The sequence below is a fragment of the Buteo buteo genome, chromosome 2 (genome assembly GCF_964188355.1).
Source record: "Buteo buteo chromosome 2, bButBut1.hap1.1, whole genome shotgun sequence".
NCBI classification, from domain to species: Eukaryota; Metazoa; Chordata; class Aves; order Accipitriformes; family Accipitridae; genus Buteo; species Buteo buteo.
Genome location: NC_134172.1, coordinates 17,060,444 through 17,073,616, shown reverse-complemented (window position 1 = coordinate 17,073,616; position 13,173 = coordinate 17,060,444). Strand labels below are relative to the sequence as shown.

The 13,173-nt window shown below is 45.5% G+C and overlaps 2 long non-coding RNA genes across 3 annotated transcripts; one reads left to right on the top strand and one right to left on the bottom strand.

Annotated features, from left to right (window-relative positions):
- Nucleotides 1-1,356: 1,356 nt before the first annotated feature.
- Nucleotides 1,357-8,662, bottom strand: LOC142039691 (uncharacterized). 2 transcript variants are annotated; one of them, XR_012653023.1, is made up of 4 exons: nt 7,969-8,662; nt 5,444-5,594; nt 3,337-3,415; nt 1,357-2,476 (listed from the first exon to the last, which is right to left on the bottom strand). It is a non-coding gene; the product is annotated as an uncharacterized LOC142039691 (long non-coding RNA). The 2 variants fall into 2 exon arrangements; XR_012653024.1 differs by lacking the exon at nt 7,969-8,662 and adding an exon at nt 7,167-7,278.
- A 75-nt stretch (nt 8,663-8,737) lies between these two features.
- On the top strand, nt 8,738-12,910 carry LOC142039687 (uncharacterized). The gene is made up of 3 exons (XR_012653021.1): nt 8,738-8,857; nt 11,740-11,796; nt 12,530-12,910. It is a non-coding gene; the product is annotated as an uncharacterized LOC142039687 (long non-coding RNA).
- The last annotated feature ends 263 nt before the right edge of the window (nt 12,911-13,173 follow it).

The following is a 13,173-nucleotide window of genomic DNA, read 5'->3' as shown; positions in this document are numbered from 1 at the left end:
CTGCGTGGAGGAGGCACTGCTTCCCCATCGCCCGCTGAGGGCTGCGGCTGAGGAAGGACACCTGGCCTCAGGGACTGTAACATTATAAATTCCCAACGAGCCCAAGGGGACGGCATAGCAAATTCAGTCTCCGAACGTGAAACCTGATGACTTTAACAGCTCCACTGTTTATGGGACATTTTTCCTACGTGACTGATTGGAAATCAAAGGCCAGCCGTGGCGGCGGGGCCCCCCAAGTGGAAGGCAGCCTGGCTCTCTGCATGGCCCCGGGCTGCCAGGAGCGGTATCTGAAGAGATGCCTGGGGTCCTGCTGCGGCACGAGAAGCGAAGGGGAGAGAAGACATGGACCTGTTGGAGCGGGTCCAGAGGAGGGCCACGAAGGTGATCAGAGGGCTGGAGCACCTCTCCTGTGAAGACGGGCTGAGGGAGTTGGGGTTGTTCAGCCCGGAGAAGAGAAGGCTCCGGGATGACCTTACAGCAGCCTTCCAGTACCTAAAGGGGGCCTACAGGAAAGCTGGAGGGGGACTTTTTACAAGGGCATGTAGTGATAGGACAAGGGGAAATGGCTTTAAACTGAAAGAGGGTAGATTTAGATTAGATGTAAGGAAGAAATTCTTCAGTGTGAGGGTGTTGAGGCACTGGAACAGGTTGCCCAGTGAGGCTGTGGATGCCCCATCCCTGGCAGTGTTCAAGGCCAGGTGGGATGGGGCTTTGAGCAACCTGATCCAGTGGAAGGTGTCCCTGCCCATGGCAGGGGGTTGGAACTAGATGATCTTTAAGGTGTCCCTTCCAACCCAAACCATGATTCTACGGTTCTATGATTCTAAGAGTCTGGCCCTGGCAGGGGCCATGAGAGGCAGCACTCACACTCTGGGAAATGAAGATACAAGTGTAAGTGAAACAGGCATTGTTCCTCACCATCAGAGCAGGTCTGGGGTTTGGTTACGAGCCATGAAAAGCCATCCAGGAGCTCAGCTGAGTTCTGCTCGCATGGGAGCAGCCGGAGTGCTGCCTGGAGAAGTGCAATGCACAACACTTCTGAAACTTCACCTTTTGAATTAAACTCACTGCAGCGTGCAAAACTTCATGAAACGTTTTAGGCTTTGACACACTTGGATTTTATGGTGAACTTAAAAGGGCGAGGCTGAAGCAATGTCAGGCAGGTGGATACTTTGCGGGCTTCTCTATGTAGGTCCACCCCGTTGCTAAGAACCAAAACAATTATAACTTGGATATGGCCAAACAGATATTGCATTGTTCTCACTTTTTGTAAAATAAATTCATTGCCAGACTGAGACCTTGTGTGCCAAGCTTCAGACTGGAGTTCATTTTACGGCTGGGTTATAAACCCCTGGAAGAAGAGGTTTGTAACATAAATGCTGACACAGCTGAAGCTGTAACAGAGTGAATGGTATTGCAATGATATCTTATTTACCTCTAGCAAGAAGCATATAAGGAAAATTAAATAATATATTCCTGCTGCTACAGATCATTTAATCAGTAAAACTTATCCCTGATTTTATTTGGTAGGTTAAAACTACAAAGTTTGTGCACTGATTAAGGAAGAGTAGCAATAGCCTGTATATTCCTATGCATCACACAAATATTACATATTTGCACATCATAAAGCACTCCCAGATTTACTTAAAATTTATTAAACACTATTTTACGGAAAAGGACAATTGAAAAAGAACAGAAAAGCATACCACAGAGTAAACAAAACTGCAGCAGCTTATTGCAAATGACTACAACCATTACAAAAGGAACATATAGGGGACTGCTGTATGTGATTGAGTACCCAAATATTAGCTGGTGCTGCTTTTTTTCCAGGTATGAATAATTTACAGCAGAAACCCCAGAAATACTCTGCTGTAGCATGACATCTGCTTAATTGAACAGGAAAGCATTGCGTTGAGCTAGCAAGTTAAAAACAGGAGGACAGCCATTCATAGGCAATCTGAAGAAAGCGGTCTGGAAATTATGGCCACTGACTGCCAGTCTCTGCCACTATCTACACATACAGGACATCTGTTAGGGACGTACATGGTGTAGAGTTTGCTCAATCAAGTTATCCTGTTGGTCCTGTACAAGAACCAGTGCCCATGCTTTGGCATTTCTGTACTGTGACCTCTCTGATGTCCATTACTGGGTCTGGAAACCTGGGCTTCTCAAGCTGCACCACAAAATAAACCTACTAATTCTGAGAAGTGGTTTTTCAGGCACCGCTGTCACTTCTGGATGAAATACGTTCAGCCTTCTGGAGCAGACAAATAAGTCTACCCATGCAATGTGTAATGTTTTCTTTTGTCCTTCATAAAACCGAAATGACTGAAATAATATTTCAGGAGAAGATTTTGCTATCCTTGCTCCAGTGTGCCTTGGCAGTCCCCATGCAGTGAATAGTTTCTCCAACTTCAGTGGAATGCTTCTTGGATGGAAGATAGGGCTCACGGTGAATTTAGCTGGCCTGCTGCTGCTGCAGGAATTCAGGGGCACGCTCTTACACATTATACATGAAAAATTACACAAATGTCCAATGACAAGTGTATATTGTTGAAATTGTATCCAAGAAAAACCATTGTATACATTAAAGAATGTGTCTTTTTGGCACCTGCTGAAATAAGAACAGTCAAGAATTTGTGGTCTGGGCTCTTTTTAAGTCTTTACATGATGAGACCGAGCAACAGTTTCTGAGCATTTTTGCAGCACTTCCCTGTATCGGTCCCCTTCCCTGCTCCCCTCGCCAACAATTCCGTACAGATTGCTGAGTGTCCACTGGTAAATTTACTGGTAAATCTTACACTTTTCTGTTTAGGCATAGGAATCAAACTGAAAAACTCAGATGGATTTTCTTTTTTGTAACTTGTTTATTTCTCTGCCTACAAAGCAAATGCAGTCTTTACTCTGTAATTTTATGTCCGCCTCTTTTTCCACCAAGGTTGGTTTGGTATTTCCTTTACAAACCTCAATTGTTGGCATTAAAAACTTGGCCGTTTCAACTCTACTGGACTGAAACTTGGCAAACAAATTGTCAGCTAGCATTTAGATTTCTTTCTTTTTATGAGTAGTCTATGACCAGTCTTTATCCCTGCAATCCCCACTACACTTCTAGGTCCCCTGAAGGTGAATCACTGGAAGTGACTGGCTTGAAAATGCTGCTGACTCCCCTTACAAACACTTGGACTAGAGACTGCAGAGCCCCAGCTCTGTACCAAAACGCAGTTATCATTCTGCCTGCCTGTCTGTCTGTCCGTCTGTCCGCAGGCAGCCTTTCTTACGCTTCTCCATATCATGCAAAAGTCCCTCAGCAGAAGCTACAAGGTAAAGAATCCTTACCAAAGTCAGAAGGGCAGAGAAACAAGAAGGCACGTAGTAAATCTCTCCTTGGTCACCTCAGTGCTCTGGCAGGGTATTCCTTGTTAGAAAAGGAGACATACCATGAAGAAGTTTTTACTTGAGTATTTTACAGGAGGCTGCACCAACTAACTATTCCTAAAAATAGTGGGACCGGGGAGGGGGGCAAGCCTGGAGGAAGCACCACAAAAGCAAAGCTCAGGAGGGTGCTCACCCTAGTCCAGATCAATAGCTTGCAGCTAGAGGAAGGAACAAGAGAAACGGGCCGTGTTGTGGGGCTGGGTGAGCTGGGAAGCAGGAAAAGCACTTCACCGCTGCCTGTGCAGAGCACAGGGGCTGTCGGTGCAAGAAGTCACTGGGCTGGGCAGCGCCAGCCCCATGCCATCCCTGCCCTGACTGCTGCGAGTGCCAGGGCTGGGGCACAATTTTATTGGCAACACCTTTAAACCCTCTAGCCAAGCCCTCGTCGCTGCTAGTCAAGTCCTCCCAGAAGGATCGTGCTTTTTATTTGCCTCTTCTGCCTGGAGAAACAGGCAGCAGGAGTTCCGCCAGCCTGGCTTAGCATCCCCCTGTTCGAGGTGGGACCTGAATCCGGTATTTTAGCAAACGTCCCCCAGAAACTGTGCTTGGCCTCGCTGCTAGTGATCGAGGGCTAGCAGCACAGTCTCAGCAGCATTTCCGTCCCTGGCTTATTTGTTTTGAAGCAACAGTCATATCATGAAGAAGACTGAGTAATTATAATACAGAAATGTATTTTAATGGGATGTGCATCAGTCTCAAGAGGTACAAACAATTCTAATATGATTGTCTTTCCTCGTATTTCTCCCTCCTGCAAAATAACAGCAAAAACCTGACAATATGGTACAGGAGCATTACAGGAGGTGCGACCTGGCCACAGATCTTCCAGGTGAACACCCATTGGGATCCAGTGCAGAGAGAAAAGTATTTGCAAATATGTGAACTCGGCTCTAGACAATTGCTGGGCAGATCTAAATGCATAAGTGACGCAGAATATGCTGCTCTTTCAGTTCTGCAGGAAAAATTATGAGTCATAAAAGTAGACCCGCTTTAACAAACACAGAGCCTACCTCAAAGCGTTCAGCTCACAGTACAGCCCAACGCTCAGTGGTGGCCACCAGCTTTCCTAAAAGCCCACAGCCATTTGGAGGGTTTCTGAAAAGCTGGAGGGAGTGCTGAGGAATTAACAGAGACCTCCACCTCAACGTATGCAAGACGTGCAGTCACGCTTAACTCCTCAAATCAGGAAGATTAAAAATTATTGATAAAAATTATCTGACATGAGATTATGAAATTAAGTTACCTGTAAAAAATGCTTAATTTCAGTGCAAGTGTGTTTAACTTCATTAGCTGTGACTACTGAATCCCTAATACACAGGTTGCTAAAGGGTCATGGCCATTAAACTGCTTTGCCACTTATATGGTAAGGACCATCTGGTTAAGCCTCCATCCAATATGAACACTGAAAACTCTAAAATGTCTCTGAAAACAGAAAAAAATGTGTTTACCTTCAGCCCATTTCGACAGTGACCATCCTGTGAAATAACAGTCATACTATATAGCTATCTTGTGAAATATTTTTTCCAATTTCAAGCCCATCGCTGCATTTTGTTTGGGATGCAACTGTTTCCTTCCACCACAGAAGCCATCAGAAGAGATTTGTGCTCATCTTTCATGAACTTTTCATGCAAAAATAACTTCAATATTAGGAAGAATTTTGCCTAAAAATCATCTTATATAAGTATTTATTACCAGATTTTGTCTCTTTCTCTGAAGCTTTGGGGACTCTTGCTCCTTGGCTGAAGTCACTAGAGTGAGTGGGCCATTAATCAGATCGAAATAATAATTCCCACATTCCTGTAGAATGAATTCAAGGGAAAAGGCAATTTGCCTTCCAACCCCACTCCGCTGTAGCAAGTAGTACTGATACACCTCAAAGATGCAATTTGTAACTTAATGTAAAGTGTACCCATGTCCACTTTAATGCTGATGAGAGGCAGTCCTGGCCTTCCCTGATCACCAGCTGACATCCTACTATGTGTGGTGTCTCAAAGTGTGTGTTGACACTCACCCAGCCCTCCTCCTGAGTGGGTACATCCGAGTGGCATCCCAGCAGCATGGGGAGCTCCCTTAATGCAGACAAACCCTCTGCCAGCCAGCCCTGCTGCCATGGCCAAGTGCAGCACATTTGCCCAGAGCCAGCTGGTAATTAAAACCTGACCCTAGGAAGGAGAAAAAAAAAAAAAAAAAAGGCCAGGAAAAATAAACTAAGTGCCTGTTTGTCCAAGAACCATGGGTAGAATAGGGTGGAGCTGCTCAAAGATGCATAGTTAAGGATGGAAATATTTAGTCCTCTTCCTTAGAAAGCCATGGAAAGGCAAGTACAAGTCCCACCCTTCCCATTTCTGACCCCCACCACCTCACAGAGACTATGCAGTTTGTGGGAGCTGGATTCACTTTGGAGGAGCAGGGAGAACAGGGGAAAGACTTCCTGACCGTCATCTGGTCATGAGAGTCCCAGGAATTGTAGCAGAGACTACCCAATTCCTGGCAAATTGCAGACACAGTTTTTAAAGGAAGGCCTCTTCTGCAACTGCACATTTGGAAAAGGAAGAAGATATTCAGAGGACTGTGGTTTAAATTCTGGAGAGCAACTCCCTTTTTGGTCTGTTAGCCATGATTCCTGGTCTGCCAGCAGCGAAAGGCCGCTCGGGTTTATGGTGCACCTTAAGCTCTCCCTGATTGACATGGGAAAAACTGTTCAAAGCCTAGCATGCCAGGATGGATGACATTATTTTTCTGAACCCAGTTGGCAGGGTATTCTCTTGGGATAGGTGGCACAGCATCTGACTCATCTGCTCATAGGGAGTGCTGCTAAGTGACCACAAGTTAAATAAACTTGAATTCCTCAGTCATGACTGAGGGATAATGAGGAAAGTTCCCTCTTGCTCTGCAAGTAGCTTCTGCAGGTGTTGGACATCTGGAATTCCCTCAGCTCCCAGGATCTATTAACCACGGAGAAAAGAACAGATTGAGTAGATTATCATGTTTTTGGATGACACAAGAAATCCGGAGACCTTGCTGACGAACAAACACTGTTTGTAAGCGCTAGCTACAATCGTTGTTCCCATGTCAAATGGCTTTTCTCTAGTAGTTACCGCAGTCTTTGGTTTTCGTGAGAAGTATATAAGCTGAACAAGTTACCTGGGCAGGACAGTCCACATAAAATACCCAAATAAATTCCCAGGCATGCGAGTCATTTATTTTATCATATGTCAGGAAAACAGAATATATGTATAAAGCCACATAATTCTGTAAAGATAACTTGTGCTGAAACTCAACAAAGCGTGTTATTTTTAGTAGTTGCAGATCATAAGTGGACATTTTACAGAGAAACCTACAAAAGTTAGTTGTACTTTCTGGTAGTAATTACCTCCCACAAATATGACTCACTTCTGCAGTTTAAATGCAATGGTTTAGTGTCCCAAAATCAACAGTTTTATAAATAAATCTCTGAATCACAGACTGAATGCCTGAAGTGTTTAAATATTTCTTGCTGGCCTGGGAAGTAGTTTGCATTTAAGACTTCTACTTCATAACAAACTCCCAGTGAGCAGTACTGATACTAAAAGGGAGTAAATACGGACAAAATAGGAAGGCTGCAGGGCGCTCTGTGGCAGAATCGCATAACCTAAGTTGTCCCAGTCTTTGGCGCTTCTGCCAACGTGCAGCGGGACCGCCAAGTGAGGTGCGAACAGGACCCAGGATGGCATCGGTTTTCTCGGGAAGCGTACCTGGAGCTGCGGTCGCCTTGCGGCACGGCTTTGCGAGCAGAACCGGGCCAGGGGGCCCGTCCCGGGTGTCCCGGGGAGGCACTCCAGACTACCTCCCTAAAGCAGTGCCAGCTCTCTCCCTGAAGAACGGCAGTAAGAGAAGAGGCCTCTCCTCCGAAAGCCGGCTCGCTACGTGGCTGTCGAGGCGAGCCGTGTCGCCTTCAGACCGGGGGATTTTACACTGGGAGAACGGCGGCGTTCAGCGTTTGACAGTGACGCGAGTCCCCCCGAGGCTTTTCGCCTGCTGGAGCGCGGGTGGGCGCCCCCCGCCCGGCTCCCCGACCCCCCGCCGGGACCCTCGCAGCCCCTCGAGGGAGCAGAGCCCCATCGGGGCACCCTCGGCCCCGACCGCTGCTGCTGGGGAGCGGTTTCCAGCTCTTTTTGGGTTCGCCCTCCCGCCCCGCAGCTGTCGCTCGCCGCCGGCCCCGCCTGCCCGCAGCCGGCCGGCGGGACGCGGGGAAACGCGCCGCCTCGGCGGGCGGCGAGGGCCGGCTCCCGCCGCTCCTCCTCTCCCCCCCCCGTGCCCCCGCCGCGGCCGAGCCGCCGCTCGCAGCCCGCCGGGCGGTGGAGGCAGCCGGCCGGCAGCCAGAGGCCGGCCCGCGGCAGCGGCGAGCCGGGGAAGCGCCCGCCCGGCCGGCCGGGGGGCGGCGGGGAGAGCGCCCGCGGCCATGCTGGCAGCCCGGCCGCTGGCGGGAGGAGTCTGCGGGGGACGGCGACGGCAGGGAAACAAACAAAAACAAGCAAACAAACAGAGTCATCTTACCTGTGGAGCTTTACCCAAAGGAAAATAAGCCCTCCCAGAAAAAAAAAAGCATGGTTTTTTGTTACGTCCTTGGGGGGGATTCTGCTGGGTTCGCTGCGCGTTAAGCTCAGATTTTCCCCAGCCAGAAAGGAAAGGAAAAAACAAACCCCCAATAACTCCCCTAGCTGATATTGCTATACCGGCACGGCTTTCTTGACTAGAGGTGACCTAAATAACACTAATCTGATCAGATACAAAAGCAGAAATATTTATACAGGTACACGAGTAAAAAAAAGTCCCCATTTACACACTCTTAAGTTTGCAAAAAACTCCCGGAAGACAAGAAATGCAGATATGCAGTTGAAACCTATAAGCCTTCTATCTTTATTTAATTACGAACTGTCAGTTAAAATCACTGGGATGGCTGGTGAGAAGTTATATATCGTAAGTGACAGCACCACACATGCAGTCCTTTTTATTTATATTTAATTAGAGGAAAAAAAAAAAGAAAAACAAAGAGAAAAAGGAAAAGGCAAGAGAACAGAAAACTAAAGAAATGGGAGCTGAATAAAAGAAAGAAGGAAAGGAGCAGGGACATTTCAGATATCATCCTCTAGCAATTAAGCCAAGATTTCTAAAAAGTTCAAGCACAGACTCCGCAGCCTTATCTTGGTTTCTAAGTCTCAGTGTGATCTACAAAACAGCCCACTTACAAGTAGATGTATTCACCTCTTGGCTGACTCATCCTCAGACATTTGCCTTTCTCCTTTATTTATATTTCAGCTACTATAAAACCTCTACTGCTTTGTCAAACCCACCTTTGTGGGACACACGGATCACTGCCGTTTCTGCTGCATGACCAGTCGGAGACCTGCTGTACTGGCCACCAAAAGCAGCAAATCCTCCACCTGTGAGTTTTTAAAATATTTTATTTGGAACGGGGGGGGGGGGGGGGGAAGGGGGGGAAGGGGGGGGAGGGGAATTATATTCTCTCAGCTTACCTCCAGCAACTGGAAAGTCTGATAACTTTGTCAGACTTGGTTATATTCATTTACATTTATTTTATCTAGAAATAGATGTTCCTCTGATATTATGCAGGCAAAGATTAGAACAAAGCACATCATTACATATATTGTGAAGCTCCATTTTTGATGACTGTGCACAATATCATTTAATCAATTGCATAAAAGCCCTACAGCGATTCCCTGTGAGCTGCAGACTCCGTGTGTGTTGCCAGCTACTGCAACACTCGCTTTCCACAAGCTACCAGCCCTGGTGCAGCAGGCAGGCACACACTGTCTACCTGAATTGATGCAACTCCAAAAAGAGCAAGGCCTCCTGATTCTCCTACTTAGAGTTTTACATTTTTATTTTACCTAAAATACCAGTGCCTTGAAGAAAATGAATAGAGAATAATGAGGATAAGGTAGCATCATCAATATAGCATTTTTTTTTCAGAAAGAGTCAGAAAGGGGGAGTGAGGTAATAGAAATGAGCTGGAAAGTGTCAGATCAAGAGCTTCAACAACAAGAACAAGAACGAAATTGAAACAACAGACGAGGGAGATAAGCATGAACGTGCTGGTTGATCACAGGATTACTGCGCCTACCAGTCAGTGTGGTCCTGGAAAATGACAAACATGGTCATAGGATGCAAAACATGATCACAGGATACAAAAAAAGCATTGGTAGAGCATAGGAACAATTCAGGCCCTTGGCCAAGGCATTGGTGACACTTCTCCTGACATCTTTTGAATAACTGGGTCACTCACATTCAGAGAAGGCAAAGTCAAATTGAGATAGGTGCAGAGAAAGGCTACAAGGTTAAGCAGTTTGTTTTATCAGTAAACTACCTTATGAGACTAAAAAAAACCCTGCTAAATAAAGCCAGAGAGGAAATCTGATTGCTCTCTTTAAATCTCTCTTATTGATGCTATTGATGCTAAAGGGAAAAAAAAGGGCACAGATCTAGAAATGCCATAGCAATGAAACACATTTGCAGAACTAAGTGTGTTTGAAAACCCACGCTGGCTTTTCTGAACAACGCTTGAGAGCTGTGCAGGCACACCAGCCTTCCCAGAGCCAAGTCAGAGATCTCGGACTGGGTGCAGACAGGCCCAGTTAGCTGGGTCTAGAGATGGAGTGTACGGCAAAAAGAGCTGGCAGATTACCGGTGTCTGCTGTGCCTGAACTACCTACCTATTCCTGCCTATTTCTACCCCTTGGTCAGCCTTACGAAGAGTCTGAAGCCATGGGGGGGGTACTTTAATAGCGTACAAATGCTGCCCATTTGCTGCTGAGTCCGTCTCCCAGGAGCAAGCAGGTTTCCCTTAAATAGCCCTGGGAAAGACTGTTTATCCTCTCTTGCATCATGAGTCTACGAGGTGGAGGTAAAGGGTGCCTAAAATATAAACACCCCAAGGCTTAGCCCTTCAGGGAACAGAGCTCAGATAGAGCCTCCCCTGCTGCTCTTGTGGAATGTAGCTGCTCTGCTGTCCCCTCCGAGAGCAGGCAAGTTGCTAAAGGTCACCTTTCTTGTTGGGGACAGCGAGTTCCCGTGCAGGTTGTGCCCTAGGCATAACCGCAGCACAGCCCCCTCTGTCCTCGCCCGCTCTCACCTCCCTGCAGAGAGGCCAGGCATAACTGGGTTCCTATTTTTGCTCTTGCTACTGAATGCCTGAAAAGGAAGAAAACTCTCTTCACAGTGAAAAGAGATTTGAAAGAGAAGGAATGCTCCCCGAGTCGACTGAGCCCAGTGACTCTCGTGGTATGCTCCCTATACGTGTTCAGACACTTAATGTAGATGCTCCAAGTCTTTCCCCTGGTATATCTGCCTCCCCGGTGCTCTGCGTAGATTTTGGTCCTCTGCTTGGGATCACAGCCGTGAAATGCTTCAAGTGGCGAGCGTGCTGTCCCAGCTCTGGCTGCAGTGACGGAGGGGACAGCTACGTAACCGACAGAGGCAGGAGGCTGGCACATCACCCTGAGAAAGCAATCTGAAGCAGTGAAGAAAATGGAGTCTGATTAAGGCATCCGCAGCGCAAAAAATGGACAGTGATTGTTCTTTGTTTCTCTATTTGTGACTTTGCAATGTGGATTTGATTACAGCGGTCTGAACTCAGCAGATTTCCTCCCTGCGAACAGTGGAAAACATTGATGCTCTATTTACAAAGAATTTCTGGGAAGCCTGTTGCACATACGTATCAACAACTACTTGCTTGGATGGTTTTTATTTAATAGGGTTTTGAAAAGCATGTGGAGAAAATTTCTGCTGTGGTGCATTTAACTTAGAAATGTGCCTTGCCTGGAGGAATAAGCTCTTAGGAGTTTCAGTGCTTTTGTATCTGGGCAAAGCGTGCTGGTAGAGGGGTGTGTATTCGGGCTCTCATCTTATCATAAGCTCTGGGGCCTGTGGCTGGATTGTACCTCGCTGGAAAGTCCAGCCTGTATGTAGGCAAGGCTCTGTGTAGAAGTTGCATTTGCTAAAATTTTTTGCTCAGGGCCCTGAGTTTTATAACATTTTTTTATGACGTTTGCTCTTTGGAACAATATCTACAATATGTTAATTTTCCTTTTACTCCAAGCTCCAGCAATCACCCTAAAATGGCATTACATAACATAGCACATCTGGCCTGGAAAGGGACAGTTCAAATGTTCTATATTTGGGTTGCTATCATTATTTTAATGTAGGTCTAGCGAGGGGATTTGAAGATAGATAATGTCTCTAAAATTTGAAAAATTCTACTGGGTCCTTTTATGGTATTTGTTTTAACTGACCTTTCTTTATTTCCAGATCACAGGAGAAGCCCTTCAGAGCTGGCACACAGGAGCAATATGAATTACAAGCAAGGTGTGTCTAGAGTCTGCAAGGACCCAATATATCCTGCACTCATGGTTAAACGAGCGGGAATTGCAGCCCTCGAACCCCACAGCATTTGGTTATACTTGAATTTCTGATTATTCGCTCCCTTACAAATAGTTTCTGAATTTCCTAGTGTTTAGGAGCAAGCCTGAACACACAAAAAGCAGGTCACAGTTATTCAGACATTTTTTGTTTCAAAATAACTCAGTATCTGATGCAATTCACTTTAAATAGTACATCCTCAAATCATTGTTTTAAAAGCTTCCTTAAAAATTGTTAAGGGACTTTTCTGTTTCCCTATTGAAATTTACAGCGGTCTTTTCAGCAAGGAAGAAACTAATCAGGGTCCCAAATCTAAAAAGTCTTTACACAGACAGTTAACCAAAATAAAGTTAAAGATACATGTAAAGATACAAGTCTTTGCAGGAATTGGACTCAGCTAACCATAAAAGAGATGTCATAAAATCTGACTATGCCATCCAAAGCACAGAGCAAATCAAAAAAATGAGACCATTTAGTAACTTATCTCCATTTAATCAAGTTGCAAGTACATGAAGTACTCATTTCTCAGCCAGCACTGTGATTTTCAGGTGGGAGGCAAACCTTCAGGATAATTCCAAACAGGTCTCACAAGTTATTTAAAAGTGCATATCCACTATTTATAGCTGAAGTATTTCTCTTGTTTCACTTTCAGTGAAACTCATGTTTGAAATTTTTATAGGCTTAAAAAGCATCATTCAGCCTGGTTAAAGAGCTTACTTTCGCAATGCACGCTGAAAGATACAGCGCACTCATGACACAGCAGGTAAATATGAAGGACAAACGCATACATGCTATGTGCAAGGCAACAGATCTCACGTTGGGAAACAAGAGGGGGAACTGAAAGAGAAAAGACTGGGAAGTAGGCAGAAGAGGAAAAGAGACAAGAATAAGCACTAACAACCTGAGTCAACATTAACAAGAAAAGACTCCCTGAAGGGAAGAGGTCCCTTTCTCATGACTTCTCTGTTTATTGATTCAAATGGAAGAAGATGGATACCACATTGTGGACCTGTTTTCTAATTAGCAAACAAACTAAAAACTATAATTAAAACATCTGATTTAAAGAACGCATGAAAAGCAACCTTACTGTTTTGATGGTGACCTGTTTAGTCTGCTTTGAGCTTTTTAGAAGCTCAATATCAGAGGTTATGGAACAGATGGAAAAAAATAACGCCAGCACATTTTCTCCCCTTAAGCTAAATAATAGGACGCGCAGTAGGTAGATACTACATAAGCTGTAGACAAAACCTTGATTTAGCTTCTAGAACTTGTAAGAACCATATACATTGCAATTTTTAATTACTGAAAATCAGTATTATATCT